We start from the raw sequence: 12041 nt of genomic DNA on the forward strand, positions 1-12041 counted from the left end.
TGCATGGCTAGTCACATGCCTGGTCACAAAACAACTAGACAGGTAGGTAGATGACTGGGTCTCTTTTCATATACCCAGTCATTTCCATATTTGCAGTTATATATGTATTTGCAGTTATATAGGTATGGTCCAACGATGGACCAGCTCACTTCTTGCAATCAGAACCTATCCAGGTGGTTCAGACTGTGGTTCAGGCCATGAACTTCTGGTGGCCAAGATCAAAGTCAAACTCGGGAGGCGGAGGTTTGTTGTGATGAAGCCAGCAGCTGCCGAAAACAGCTCCTGGGAAAAGCTGGAACCGCCTGGTCTGGGGTCCCTCTAGAAAAGGGGGGATCGAAGGGGAGACCAGGAGAGGTCTCTCTGAAGCAGTTGGTGAGCCCTAGAAGGAAGAAGATTGGGCAGCAACCTGATTTTTCTTCCCTCTGAAAATTCACCCAAGCGCAGATCAGAGATGGGAGCCATTTTTGGCAGAATAGCTGTGAGTAACTTCACCCCCATTCCCTGAGGAGAGGAGAACAAAAATACGGCTGAAAATATACAGTAACAAAGTAAATTGAAGCCTTTCATTTATGAATAACCTCATTAAGATGAAAAAGAAACTAGAGTGAAAAAACTTGACCAAAAGAAGAGAAGGAGCGGCGAGTCATGCTTGCCAGCCTGCTTCTTCAAAGCGAAACTGACTCTTAAACAGCAGGCTGGCTCAAGGTCACAGAGAGACAGCGAGACGGAAAAATTTTGTGTTTCTGGGAAAAAAAACCCAGAGAAAATACTACTGGACAGGCTTTAAGGGACTGAAATTTTGTGAATGCTATTTAGTCTGGATCTTTCTCCCTAGACTGTGGAATTCTGATAATAACATCTTGCTCTCGAAGGAGGAATAAGCTTTTGGAAGTAAGAAAACAGACTGAACCATCAATGTGCCAACATAATTGGCTAGATTGAAGAGCTGGGGAAACCAGGATTAGAGTTTGACGAATGAGACTTTGATAACAGAATTTTGCTGGGTTTTAGAAGGAGGAATAAACCTTTGGAAGCAAGAAAACGGACAGTGAATCATCAGCGAGACGAACATAACCGGATAGACTGAGGAGCTAGGAAAACCAGGACTGGAGTTTTGACGGAGTATAACAATATCTATTGGAGAGACTGACTTCCTGTGTCCGCTGTTTAGTCTGGACTTTTTCTTGGTTGGACTGTGTGGACTCTGATAATACTGCCATGGTTGTAATTCAAATTGTTGGGCTAAAAGTTGAGCTGTATTATAGACTAAGGAGGGGAGGACATACTTAGGGGAGGTGTATGATGATGGGATTGGTTTGTTGATAAAATAGTGGAAACTAAAAAGTATTATTTATATAAACCATATGCATTGGAAAGATGGAAATGGCCTCCGAAAAATTTAAATAACAACTGTTGGGGATTTTGCCAGATAAAGAATGGCAGGTTACCATGCAAATGATAATAATAACAGGATTTCAGCAGGCAAATGAGCATCTCAGCCAGGTGGAAGATCTGATGAAAGAGAAACCATCAGTTGGTAAACAACAGTTAAAGGAAACTTTAACTCCAGAACGTTTTTTATTGAGTGCGATGCCAGGTAACATAGATGGGATTAAGAGTTACCCTGTCAGCTATTTAGCTACAACAGTCAGAAAATATAATGTTAAAAATTGGATTACTGTTCTGGATTTAATCCTATCTCCCCAAAACTGGAAGAAAACAGAGTCATGGAAACAAGAGAAGCGTACTGAGAAAATATGGGAAGTGTTGAAATGGATACTTTTTCAGGCATGCTGAATGTATGTCCAAGATAGAAGGAAATTGAAAGAGGGGAATGTATTTTACAATTGGTCTCGGTTCCCTGATAGTGTTGGAGTAACTTAGATTTAAACTAAAACATAAATGTAAGCTAATAGAGGGTAATCAAACAAAAAAAAGTAGAAAGTTGATTTTTTTATTGAAAAAAGAATAGATTGGATGATTGTATTTTCTGTGCTCTCCTATCCTTAAAACCCATTCCCCATCCCTTCCACTTCCTTATACCTTTTGTATTCCCTATCCTATTCCTAGTAGTTTAAAAATAAAATATTTAAAAAAGATCAAAGTCAAACTCTAACATCAATAGGACACCACCACCAAAAAATTTCGATTTCACCAAAATTCTCTTCACATGTGCAATTGAAGTTATAAATAGGTTTGAAGTTCTGGACACTGCTGAGAAAATGCCTGAAGAATTGTGGCAAGAAATGCAATCAGTCATCATTAATACAGCAGATGATTATGTACTACACAAGAAGGAAAAGAAAAAGTGTAGATGGCTTTCAGAGAATACCATCCAAATATCTCTAAAAACATGGAATTATTCTTACTATGACTGTCAAAATTTTAGGTGTTTGTTTTATCTTGGAGATACAATCACTGCATTCCTCCCCTTCTTATCCCAGATGGGAATTCAGTGCAGAAATTGAGTTCTAGTTGAAATGATATGACCACCTGGACAAGTTCTGGTTTGTGGCTGTCTTGATTACTGCATGTTTTCTTGTCCCAGCAGCATGAAAACGGTAGAAGTTGCTTCCCATGACTCCAGTCTCATAATGTAGCAATGGGGCTTTAAAGTTTGGTTGTCTTCTATTGTGCAAATTCACTATTATCTTTGCTCCTCCCCTGTTTATGCTGAAGTACTCACAATATCAATGAAAAGAAAATGTGCTGCTGCATTGTGCTCAGAACTATACAGCCTGGGTTGTAAGAGTGTTTTTTTGTAAATGCTTCCCTTCTCTTACAACGAATATGAACATTAATGCATCTTGCTTCTCTAGCCATTCACTATTACTTCAGTTCATAGCCTTAGAAAATGACTGGCACTGTTTTACCATCTGTCAATGTCCTCTACTGTATTAATAAACTATAGGATTAATACTGCTTGGTGTTAACAGTATGCTAATAAATGGCTTGCTGCAGTCTTTTATAACCTCAGACACTAGCAGCGTTAAAAGGATAGCAACATAGGTGGGGAAGAGAAAGTGAAATTGAGCTTATGAAAGAAAATGAGATGTGAAATAAATTAAGAACATTTAAAGAATTAAAGTAATGATGCAGACCCATCTAAAGCTGAAATGTACACAATTTGGTGTTCCAGAAAAGTAGCAAAATGTGGATTATTGATCCATATATCAAATCCCTGTTGCCAAATTCTGTTGTCAAAGCAAGTAAATTGGTTCTGAGCAACTAAAATTTTCTTACGGCCAGTTTCCAGAATGAAATGGCAGACTTGCATAGATAATACAGGAAGGCATCCTGGCATGACTCAGTATGATAAACAGTTGAACAGCACAACAGTTGAACTAAGGAACATATGTAGTACAGGTATTCCTTCTATAAGGAGGAAATTAATCTTCCTTTTATTAGCACTCTAGAAATATAAAGGAAAAGATTTGGAAGCCAGAAGAAATTGTACACAATGAGTTTTCTTTCTACTGTATGAGAAACGACTGAACAAAGAGGATATACAGACTCCTAATCAGTGTAATTGAGTTCTAAAAAGCTTCTTAAGTCATTGCCTTTTGCTGAATGGTTGAAGGCCTTCCAGAGAAATATGCAGTCACAGCCATCATCCTAATACCCTAGATTCATGTATCATCCTTGGCTGCATGCAAGGGTAAAAAAGTCACAAGATGTCTCTCAAGGAAGGATTATGATGCTATAGTATCAGAAGCCAAGTGGCATCGATCTGAGAAAACCATTGTGCTATTGTACTGTAAAATGTAAATATTTTGGCAAATTTGTGAGAAGTCAATTATTGTGTACATGATTGTAAAGACATGGAGTGGAACCTTGGGGTCAGGATGCCAGAGACATAAATGACGCATCAGAGATGTCATCAACCTCATACCTTTTAAGAAAATTTCCTGCAAAAGCCAAACATTTCATATTCCATGCTTCACCACGGACTTGCAAGAAATCCCATCCGGCAGAAAGGCAAAGTCCTATTGTTATAATGCAAATGGCATAACATTTGGTGAGGAATTATTGCAAGTCACAAAGCCAAGTTAGACATTTTTGTCCGGTAGCTGACACAGCATGCAGTAGACAATGTAACTTGTGGCAGTCATGCTGTTGCATTCTGCCCATGGGCATAATCCATAGGATTTGACCATTGTGATCTGAAAAGTGTACACACTGAATATTCATTTAAATCTGATTTTGTGCTATATATTTTGGTAACTGTAGGGACTGAAGCCAAGATGTAAATTCTCTACTGGCCTGTGCCTCCAATCTCTCATTTCTAGTTTAGCAGGGCTGGGCAGTGCAGACAAAGACCTATATCAGTGGAGGCAAACCTTTTTTGGCTCGAATGCCCCAAATGAGGGGGTGGACAAGAAACCAGTGGCTGCCATGCCACCTGGAAGACCAGAACCGGAACAGGAAGTGGCAGTTTCAGAGGGAATCATGGGGACGGACAGGAAGTTAAAGGGCCCAGAACAGGAAGAGAAGGGGAATCCCAGCTGCAGCCACTTCAAAAGCTTTGTCTCCACAAGGGTGGCTGGGAGGGCCACTCATGCGCGTGCCAGAAGAAAGGCCTTCGTGTGCCAGATGTGGCACGTGTGCCATAGGTTCGCCATCACTGACCTACATGCTAATCCAACTGCAGATTTTTTAAAAAAAACAATGCGAACTGCTGTTCCTCTTTTTCTCTATTTCAGTTTGTATTCAGCATCATACATAAAAAGAGGGAAAAGTCTCCTGTCAAACACCAAATCAAGCAAAACACGATTAAGAAGAGAATCATGACTAGCATTTCAGCCTGAATGGCTGAGCTGCAGGTTGCAAGTTGTGAACCTTCAGAGAACTTGCTGAGCTGACGAAAGGAATGGAGTGTGTTTCCATGGCCAGAATCGTATTGTTATAAAGTCATGCCACAGAAGCTCACTGTCTGGCAAAGAGGACGTTTAATTTAAATTACTGTAATTGATAGCTTTGTCCCCCTCTCCCATTCCAAGAATCACTAGCTTTTTAAGGAGCCTTGGGGTTGCTGGGACCCTTTAATCACCAAAAATTATTTCTGATTGGTGGTTTTTTTTATTTTTTTGTGACCATCAGAAAGTTCTAGTAACCATCTCAATTTTTCAGCCAGGCAACTGTCTTCAGCCTTGCCCCCTCCAGTTGCATTAGTCTGCAATGAGGGTATTGTCTTGATTGTCTCAAGTTTCACTTGCAAGAACTTAGTTCTGCAGCTCTCTTGTGAAATATATTCTTTAAAGGTAAACCTTGGCTCTCTAGGAATGATCTTCTAGAGCCTAGGTTCTTAACCTGTGTTCCTCGGACCCCCTGGGCTTCACAGTGTTTTCACAGGGGCTCCATGAAGGCTTGAAAAAATGTTATGATATTTTGCAGTTAAAAGAAAAAGAAAAAAATGAATGAATGAAAGCGAGAAAGAAAAGGAAATGTAGAACAAAATCTTAATTTTCCATGCTTATTTGTGTAAAACTTGGCTTTTCTAGCCAACCGCCTCCATTAAAAACAAACAAAAGTAAAAATCGGCTATAAAAATAACTGTTTTATTTCTGCATGTGGTGGAACATGCAAGTGAATAATGCTGAATGGCTGAGAGAGCATTGGACATTTCTTGCTACTGTGCAGTCAGAAGCCATGGTAATATTAAATAAATATTTGATGCACTTTAGGGGTTTAAATCTTGAATTAAATCTTGGTGGTCCACAGCAACAAATGATATTTAAAGGGGGTCCATGGTAAAGAAAAAGTTAAGGTTCTAGAATGTTAAGGTTGACATAACCTCATGTTAATGGCTCTGAAGTGTTCTATTCTTCCTCTGTTTAACATATCATATAAAACCTAAATTTGACCGACATATATCATTTATTTAAAAGCTTTATGTCCTGACTTTAAGAAAACTGTTTACTAAAACAAGGTAAAAGGTATACGGAACAGCATGTTTAAAATAGCAAAAATGTTGCAATACATCAAAAAGCCTGAGCAATAAAAACATATTGACTGCATAAAAATATATGTGTTTGGTGGTTATCCCTGGGAAAGGAATTCTACTAACAGGACATCACTATATAGAATTCTGTCCATGATCACCACATGCCTTATCCTAGATTACAATAGCACTTGGGAAGATGCTCTGAAGATGATCTCAGTGCACATACAGGTTGGCACTGAGACTTTTCTTTCAGGTACTCAAGCCCTTAGTGGGTAGGACTTTAAAGTGCAAGCATTAGTATAGACTGGAAGACACTAAAATGGACTGGAAGACAGTGGAATTCTTTCACTCTTGGCAAGACCACAACTGTTGAACATAAGAAGCATACAAGCACTTCAAGTTCCCTTAAAGCAAGTCAAACCATTAGTCACTCCAGTCCTGGCTTAGGTATGTCTGATTCAGCAACCAGACAGGATTCCATCCCATCAAATGGGCACAAATATCAGCATCTTGCCAGCTGAAATAATACTTTCTGAACAATCTTCAAAGGCAGGTATGTAAAACACCTAGTAGTCAGTCCTAGATTTCTGACTGATAACTTGGAAAATTGGTCAGTTCTCTTTGAATGCTTTCTCTTGTAATATTTTCAACACATTCGGCTGAGTTGCAACACTTGACTAACCTGATCAAGCCCATGTACATATGAAACTATATATGCGTTCAAAACAAGTTGTTTCACCCTTTATGCCAGGGCTGGAGAGCTGGTGGCTTTCCAGATGTTTGAATATGATTATGATTCCTACTATCTTTAATTTGAGGTGAAGCTAATGGGAGTTGGAAACTATATTTGGATGGATAGCATTCCCACAGCCTGGCTTTATTTCTCCTCCAATAATGTAGCCTGAAATTCTCAAGCAGGTAGACAACAGTGCCCCCTCCACATGTTTTAGACTGCAACCTTAGCTGGCATAGCCTGTTATGAGGAACAATGTGAGATGCAGTCTTCAAGAGCTGGAGAACTACAACTGGGTATCTCCTGAAAGTTAGATACAGTTCTTACAAGACCTCAGGGTGTAAGCTATACAAAGCAAAAGCTTTAAATGAAACACTTATTTGGTCAAAGGTTTTTTTAGGTTCAAAGGTGAAAGTTCTGAGTTTAATAAGAGCATGCTTAAAGTTTCTGAGTCGGTTATAATTAAATCATTTCCCCTAGCGCCCTAATGTCCTTAATCAACCCCAAAGAAGTATGCATTATTAAACATCTTTTTGGGATTAAATTTTTATTCCTAATTATACGCAAAAGATATATATAATAAAATATTCATCATATAATTGTGATTAAAATGTACAGTCTCCCAAAAGATGTGATTAGCAATTTTAAATACCCAAAACTTAATTAAGCAGGTAATGGGGCTAGATCTAAGTGAGACTTTTAAAAGGAAATATATATAAATTACACTTTTAAAAGCTTTTTACCGTTGGGTATAAGAAGTCAAGGAAAAGCCCAGTAAGTAAAAAGATGTGCAATATAAGTTAAGATGGCATCAACCTTTTTTATTCTGAATGCCTAGTGTGCTTAAATATTTCTTCCCACAGATAAATGTGAGCTTTGAAAAGTATTTCCACCCTCTAGAGATCCTTCATTCCATACATCACTTTCTGCATTTACCTCTATTTTCAAGTTTGCTGCAAATCTCTGGAAATTTGCTAGATACACTATAAAATTCCAGTTCACTTAGAATTCATATAGGCTTCAATGCATGCATAGCTCCTTAGGTAGAAGGGGAACATGCACACATATGTGGTTTCTCACTCTTTCCAGCTCTTAGGTTGGAAGTTATGCAAATAATCCTGCATAGCCTTGTCAGATGTTTTCCCTATTTTCTGATAAATGAACTTCTCAAAAAAACCCCAACACCAACTAGCTTTTTGGGGAATAGCACAGGCAGTGGGTGGGTGGTTTAGTTCTCCCTCTACCACTATTTACAACAATTTATTTCTTTAAAACATTTATTTGTTTTTATACTCCATCTTTCCTTACAAAAAGAACACAGAACGATTCAAAGCAGATGAAGTTCAAGGAATTTAGTGGTAAAAGTAGTCCAAAATACAATAAAACACAATGAATATGCAAAAAATGACAAAGAAATAGAAATGGATAGATATGGGATGGGGAAGATTTTATCTTTCACATGTTTGGGATGACAACTTCCAGAAACACTTAACCTTGGCCTTTCTACGTTAGTAGAATCTACTATTGGCCATCCTGCACTAGTAGAATCTATACTCAAAGGGTTTTGTGTGTGTGCCCATATTGTTCAAGATATGGACAACAAAAAAAGCAGATACTATGAAAAACAGAAAAGTATTTGCAAAGGCTTTCATGGCCGGGATCTAATGGTTGTTGTGGGTTTTTCAGGCTCTTTGGCCGTGTTCTGAAGGTTGTTCTTCCTAACGTTTCGCCAGTCTCTGTGGGCGGCATCTTCAGAAGACAGCACTCTGTGCTCTGGTGTAGTTTGCTTGGGAGTGATTTATGGCTGTGAGATAGGCTTTTGTCCTATTCAGGAGCTGGGTGATTAGTGTGTCTTGTTGTGGGTGTATTGTTGTGCTAAGGAGAAGAGATTATCTGTCACTGTGATTGATGGGTGTCATTAGCTGGTCTTTTGTGTGTAGCCATCCCCGGTTCTTGTGGCTGGGTAGAGGTCGTTGACCTTTTGCACACTATTTTTCAGAGCTGGAAGCCAAGTTTTGTTAAGTTTCAAACTTTCGTCTTTTTTTGTTGAAGTTCTGCTGGTGCTTGTGGATTTCAATGGCTTCCCTGTGCAGTCTGACGTAATGATTGCTGGTGTATTTTGAAATTTCCCTGCATGGGGAAACTTTTGAAAAAACACTACCTACAAACAGTATTCAAGCCCCCCACAAAAATACAACAAATGTTATGGTCAGCAAAGGACAGAAGGGACCCGCTCACCACTGCAGGAGTATACCGGATACTTTGCAGTTGTGGCCAGGTATACATTGGAACCACAAAATGAAGCGTCCACACCAGAATCAAAGAACATGAGAGACACTTCAGACTAAAACAACCAGAAAAATCGGCAGTAGCTGAACATGCCCTAAAACAAGCTGGACATGAAATTCTATTTAAAAATACTGAAATACTGGAAAACACCAGCAATCATTACGTCAGATTGCACAGGGAAACCATTGAAATCCACAAGCACCAACAGAACTTCAACAAAAAAGACAAAACTTTGAAACTCAACAAAACTTGGCTTCCAGCTCTGAAAAATACGGCGTATTCACAAGAACCGGGGATGGCTACACACAAAAGACCAGCTAATGACACCCATCAATCACAGTGACAGATAATCTCTTCTCCTTAGCACAACAATACACCCACAACAAGACACACTAATCACCCAGCTCCTGAATAGGACAATAAAAAGCCTATCTCACAGCCATAAACACTCCACTCCCAAGCAAACTACATCAGAGCACAGAGTGCTGTCCTCTGAAGATGCCAGCCAGAGACTGGCAAAACGTTAGGAAGAACAACCTTCAGAACACAGCCAAAGAGTCCGAAAAACCCACAACAACCAAACAGAAAACTTTCACCATTTGAGGGAACACCTAATTATATGCTAAATTTATCCTGTAGATTGACCTTCATGGAGAAGTGTGAGGATCTGGGGAAGCTGTGTGGGTCTGCTATTTTTATTCCTATGAGTTCTGAGTATTGGGTTGTTCCATCCTTTTATTGGAAAAAGTCTGGCATAAAAAACACCTTTGTGTGCAATGTATTGTGGTCTTTGTTATTTTATTTGTCCTTATACAGATCCTTATTACAACTACTATTTCTTATTTTAGGGTGACCTTTTATTTTTCTCTCCCAAAGAGGAAATGCTTCAGCAAACAAAAGAGCAAAAGGGGACATGAATCTGCATAAGCAGACATAACATAGACACAAATGCACTTCTAGAAAGAACTACTACAATTTAAGAGGAAATACAGTATATCTTACCATCATGAGGAAGTCTATGACATGGTTACATGAGTACCTGCTTAATGTCCTATTTGGGTTCTCACTCTTTGTGGTCAGCTTCCTGTCTTTAAGCTAGATTTGGGCACAGAAGATGCCTTTAAATGGAAGTCTATTTTCTAATAGCTTTCCAAATTGCGAACTGTCCTCTGTAAAGCAGGACACACGACCTCCTTATGCCTTCTCTTCTTTTACTCTAGTCCATCTAAAAATCCCTGAAGAAGACTGAATGCTCTTGAAATACATTGGAACATATTGTAGAAGATCCCATTGGTTTTTAATTTCAAATAGCACCTTTTCAGCTAATTCCTTTTGTCTCCACATGGAGTAAATTAAATTGGGCCTCAGTTTCATTTCAAGATACAGTACAGTGAATGCTAGCCTAGAAACAACAGGTAAAGTTAAAACCACTGATAAATTTGCTGCTCAGGATGGCAGCAGTAATAGTTTAGACATGTACCGTTCTCACGTTTCCACACACTTCTCATGCAACAGCCTCCTTTTAAAAAGCAGGGGCGGAAAAGACTTACTTTTAACCTCAAAATCTTTTCCTCATCATTTGCAATATCGAATCACAAACACATTGCAGACTCAAGTCTGTACTCATTTTTTTTTGAAAGAAATGATAATTCTTCTCCACCCCCTCCCAAGTCCTAAGGTTTAATTTTCATGATTATGTTAGATTATGAGTCATTTTAAATCATGGTTATCCAGTAGAGACTGCTCCTACTCAGCAGCTCTTTTCAACAGTTGTTTATGGTAGTTTCAGCCTCTTTCTGCCTCTCTGAGGCTCTTTATTTTTAAAGCAAGGCAGACAAGGCCTAAAATTATTCCATTAAAGAGGTGCAATTTTTGTAATGGGACTTAGAGTGCTCTGCAGAACTGCAGGCAAGTTTCTTCAATATCCTGAGCATTATTCGCTCATTTAGTTAAATGATGTTTCTAATTCTCTGGTAATTACATGTAATGAGGCACTCTTTCTCTTCTTGATGAGACTTTAGCTTAACATGAGATGTCGTCTTTTTTTTAAAAGGATAATTACCCTTCCCAGGAAAAGTGGGGTTTGTTGTGCAGAATATAGCAAATTATTTTATTTCCTGCCATCTTGACTGCCAGTAAATTATAAAATTAAGTTTCAGAGAAGCATTAGCACCATTTTGGAAAAAGGCTTGAGATTCTATGTTCTCCCACCCCCCACTCCCTTCTTTATTCATCTCCTGATGTCCTCTGGGACTGTTGGGTTATTATTTATAATAAAATTGATGTTTTTCTCCCGATCTCCAGTTTTCGGTGGCTGTATGGTAGCAACATGGGTTTAATTTTCTTCTGTGATGACCAAAGTAATTGATTCTTGGTAGCTAGGGATTTTTTTCCTTGCCTGGTAATTATCTTTATAAAGTTAAGTAGCACTTTCTTTTAACCCTGCTTATATCTGCCGGTTTTTATTTTATAACTTTATAATCCTTTGAAGAAAATCATAACATTTAATAAACTGTTATACAGCTCACCCCCTTCTTAGATGCACATCTTAACATGCTGAAGGAGTTTGAGTGTGTCAGTGAAGCCAAGAGCAATGATGTCAGGATACCATACTGCATTACAAGCCTGGACTCATTGCAGGGTCACCCATGACAAATTAGTCAGGCTAAGGCAGCAGACTAAGATGTATCCACCTCTTCAAGGCAGCCACTGGGCAGCAGCAATAGCTGGGGAACACTGGGGGAGGAAGCAATGGCAGTGAGACTCCAGCTAACATTTGCTAGTACTGCTCAAAATGTGGCAATGGCAAACCACAGCTGAACTTTCCTTACCATGAAAACTCTATGATGAAACACTCCAAAATGAAACAAGAGATAGTGCTGGGAGATGAGATTCCCAGGTTGGATAAGTATGAATAGGCCTGTCACTAATGATGCAACTAAATTAAAGCTGAAAGGATGTCTAGTGGCTGATCTGCACAGAAGTGAAAGGAAAGTCCCATTCTGCATGACACATACAATTGGAACATGGAGCATGAGAAATATGAATCAAGGTAAACAGGAGACCATAAAGGAA

The sequence above is a fragment of the Pogona vitticeps genome, chromosome 3, assembly GCF_051106095.1.
Source record: "Pogona vitticeps strain Pit_001003342236 chromosome 3, PviZW2.1, whole genome shotgun sequence".
Taxonomy (NCBI): Eukaryota; Metazoa; Chordata; class Lepidosauria; order Squamata; family Agamidae; genus Pogona; species Pogona vitticeps.